The following is a 4,279-nucleotide window of genomic DNA, read 5'->3' on the forward strand; positions in this document are numbered from 1 at the left end:
GAAGGAGAGAGAGACAGACAGAGACAGAGAGGGAAGGAGAGAGAGAGACTGGGGAGAGAGAGAGACGGGGAGATAGAGAGAGAGAGGCTGGGGAGATAGAGAGAGAGACTGAGGGGGGAGAGAGAGAGTAGAGAGACTGGGGGGAGAGAGAGGAGAGAGACTGGGAGAGAGAGAGAGACGGGGGCAAGGGAGGAGAGAGACTGGGGAGAGAGAGAGAGAGAGAGATGGGGGAGAGAGAAAGAGAGAGAGAGAGAGACGGGGAAGGGAGAGAGAGACTGGGGAGAGAGAGAGATAGAGAGACTGGGAGACAGAGAGAGAGAGAGAGATAGAGAGACGGGGAGCGAGAGAGAGAGACGGGGAGCGAGAGAGAGATTGGGGGAGAGAGAGAGACTGGAGGAGGGAGAGACTGGAGGAGAGAGAGAGGCGGAGAGAGAGAGACTGGGAGAGAGAGACTGGAGGAGGGAAAGTCTGGAGGAGAGAGAGAGACTGGGAGATAGAGAGAGAGAGACTGAGGGTTGAGAGAGAGAGAGAGAGACGGGGAGAGAGAGAGAGAGAGAGAGAGAGAGAGACTGGGGGAAGAGATAGAGAGACTGGGAGACAGAGAGAGAGATAAAGAGACGGGGAGAGAGAGAGAGATTGGGGGGAGAGAGAGAGAGGGCTAGAAATTCGGTATCACCCCGTTTGGAGAGGGAAGGAGAGAGAGACAGAGAGAGAGGGAAGGAGAGAGAGAGAGAGAGAGAGAGGGAAGGAGAGAGAGAGAGAGAGGGAAGGAGAGAGAGAGAGAGGGAAGGAGAGAGAGAGAGAGAGGGAAGGAGAGAGAGAGAGGGAAGGAGAGAGAGAGAGGGAAGGAGAGAGAGAGACAGAGAGAGAGGGAAGGAGAGAGAGTGACAGAGAGAGAGGGAAGGAGAGAGAGAGACAGAGAGAGGGAAGGAGAGAGAGAGACAGAGAGAGAGGGAAGGAGAGAGAGAGACAGAGAGAGGGAGGGAAGGAGAGAGAGAGACAGACAGAGAGAGAGAGGGAAGGAGAGAGAGAGACTGGGGGAGAGAGAGCGAGTGGGGGGGAAGAGAGAGAGAGCGCGAGTGGGGGGTAAGAGAGAGAGCGAGTGGGGGGAAGAGAGAGAGCGACTGGGGGGAAGAGAGAGCGACTGGGGGGAAGAGAGAGCGACTGGGGGGAGAAGAGAGCGACTGGGGCGGAAGAGAGAGCGACTGGGGGGGGAAGAGAGAGCGACTGGGGGGGAAGAGAGAGCGACTGGGGGGGAAGAGAGAGCGACTGGGGGGGAAGAGAAGCGACTGGGGGGGGAAGAGAGAGCGACTGGGGGGGAAGAGAGATCGACTGGGGGGGAAGAGAGAGCGACTGGGGGGGAAGAGAGAGCGACTGGGGGGGAAGAGATATATAAAACAGTATGGCCTAGAAATTCAGTATAGCCACTTTTGGGGCGCTAAAGTTGGGCGGCCGCTAAAGTTTGCGCCCGGCGCAAAGTCGCGCCACCTTCGCCAATATTCAGTCGCATCGCCCCAAGAGGTTGCTGCTGCGCTAAAACAGGCGATGCACGACTATCTTTAGGCGCTAAGCCGGCGGTGCTGAGCGATACCCCCGAGGCCGGGCGCAGCGCCGGTGCGGCGAGTTGTTGATTGACGGCAGACACTCTGGCGCCGGTCAGCTCTTAAAGGGGGAGGGTGGATTTGTTTGCCTGCCACGCCCTGCACACTGCAGCCCTCAACCTAGGCCTGGCCACTTCAGCTTCATCTGCACAACGCCCAGGGCTATGGAGAAGGCCAGGGAGAGAGCGCAGCGCTTCAGCGACGGTGACCTGAGGGTGCTGGTTGGCGGAGTGGAGCGCAGGCGCCATGTTCGGTTCCCAGAAGGTGGCAAGAGGCCGCTGCCCAGCGCCTACCGGAAAGCCTGGAGGGAGGTCTCCAACAGGGTGTCTTCCAATAGCGTGGTTGCCAGGACTCCTGTGCAATGCCGAGGAAAGTTCAACGACCTCACTCGGGATGTCAGGGTGAGTACCCTTTCCAGTGTCCTCCTCATCCCTGCATGTGCACCTCACTTTATGGGCAAAGGACCTGAAAGCCCTAATGGCCAGCCCTCATCCAGCAGCTATGGGACTGTCATGAAAATCACTTGCACATTCAGCACTTTACACACTGTACAAGCTATTCGACCATGGGAGGCATTGCAGACAAGATCAGGGCTTCACACTGTCAGGGCCAGTCCACCATGGGAGGCATTGCAGACAAGATCAGGGCTTCACACTGTACAAGCTATTCGACCATGGGAGGCAGTGCAGACAAGATCAGGGCTTCACACTGTACTTAGAGGCCGTCCTTTCTCTTGCAGGCTAAGGTGGCGCACAACCGGCGGAAACGAAGTGAGACCGGGGGAGGCCGTCCTGACGTCAAAGAGCTCTCCGACCTCGACCAGCGTGTGGAGCGCATTATGGCAGGCCAGCTGATTGGCCCCGTCGCCAGTGGAGATGCCGACCCTGTTCTGGGCACCAATGGTAAGGGCATCACCTTTTTGATCTCTCTCGTTCCACTTGTGCCTCAGATCAGAATCCTTTGCCACTGTCCGACCAATGCAGTGAATGGCAGCACTCATGCCTCCCTCGCTGCCGCCCTGTCCTCACTCTAAAGCTACTCTTGTGCCTTCCTGCTTTCAGATGGTGAATCGCCAGGTGAGGAGGCGGGCCCTCAAGCTGCCACTGTCAGCGCTTCCGAATTAGAGGAGGAGGAAGAGGAAGCCGGCCCATCAGTGCCACCCTCAGCTGCGCCAGCCCATGGCGATGAAGGGGACACGTCTTCCCTGGAGGGGAGCCGGGGGGAAGGATCGGAGGAGAGTGAAGCTCCAGGGCCCAGCGGGCTGCAGCAACGCGGGAGGGGTGGGGAAGCTCGGCGGACTTCTCCCCAGAGGGTGAGTGCGGCCTCCAGTCCTGCGGCGGTCAGCGCAGAGGAGGTGCGGCTCCTGGAGGAAATGGCCGTCCAGGCTGAGCGCAGGCACAATGAGCTCATGGCTGCAGTGGCAAGGATGCCTGACTCCATTGAGTCTTTGTCAAGGAGTGTGCAGCAATTTGGAGCAGCACAGGCCAGGAGTCTGGATCAATTCAGTGCAGCACAGGCCAGGAGTCTACAGGACTTCGCGGCAGCACAGGCGGCTTCGAGCCAAGTGCTCAGTCGTGCCGTCCATTCACTGGCTGTTGTCATGCGGACACAGACCAGGGCCACACGGGCACTAACTGCTGCCACCCTCGCTGGATCAGCCAGGCATCGCCAGGGCACTCGCCGCGCAGCAGCAGCTCAGCAGTCTGTTCTTCAGCTGTTTGCTGAGCATTCTGCAGTGCTGGCCCATGCGAGTGCCAATGTATCAGGCGACCAGGGAGCACCTGCGATCTGTCAGGTTGGCACCATTCCTGCAGCCGACACTGCCACTCCGCCATTGCAGCTGCCACGAGCCGCTGGACAGACTGCTGCCGCCCAAGCAGAGTTGGAGCAGTCAGCAGCCGGCCCCTCCAGGGCCAGAGCTGGTGCAGGCCGACCCCCAAGGGCATCTGCCGTCTCGCCATCTGACCCTCAGCAGCCTTCCCCCAGCCTTGCTGCAGCCACTGGGCTCCCACTGAGGAGGAGCTGCAGGGCGGGCAGGGGCCAGGCAAGGATGCGAAAGGCATCGCCCTCGCAGGGCAAAAAGTAAAAGGTCTGCACAAATGCTTTGTGGTTGTTGAAAGGCCGAGACTGGTGTAGTTGTGTTTTTGTAAGGCCGAGACTGGTGTCTTTCTTTGTTTTTGTAAGGCCGAGACTGGTGTCTTTCTTTGTTTTTGTAAGGCCGAGACTGGTGTCTTTCTTTGTTTTTGTAAGGCCGAGACTGGTGTCTTTCTTTGTTTTTGTAAGGCCGAGACTGGTGTCTTTTTTAGTTTTTGTAAGGCCGAGACTGTTAGTTTTGTGTTTTTGGAGGGGGCTTCTCCACATGAGGTTGTAATGTGGGAAGGGCAGAGGTTTGCAATAAATTAATGTTCTTAAATTGCACTGTGCATGGTTTTTTTGTCAAGTCCTGGTTGCCCTGCTCGGCTGAGGGCTTGTGGAGCGGCTACATTCATCTGCTGACATTGGCACAAGCCATTCCCTGAGAGGGGGCCTAGAACCGACGTTCAATAAGCCGGCGACGGGTGGCCCTTGCACTTTCTGCCTCCCTCCTGTGCTGGCCCTCCTCCTCCTCCTCCTCCTCAGGTGGTCCTCCAATCTCTGGTGGCAGTGGCTGAGTCCTGCGGATAGCCAGGTTGTGCAGC

This window comes from Somniosus microcephalus, chromosome 13 (assembly GCF_052327205.1).
Source record: "Somniosus microcephalus isolate GS21.2 chromosome 13, FLI_Smic_1.0, whole genome shotgun sequence".
NCBI classification, from domain to species: domain Eukaryota; kingdom Metazoa; phylum Chordata; class Chondrichthyes; order Squaliformes; family Somniosidae; genus Somniosus; species Somniosus microcephalus.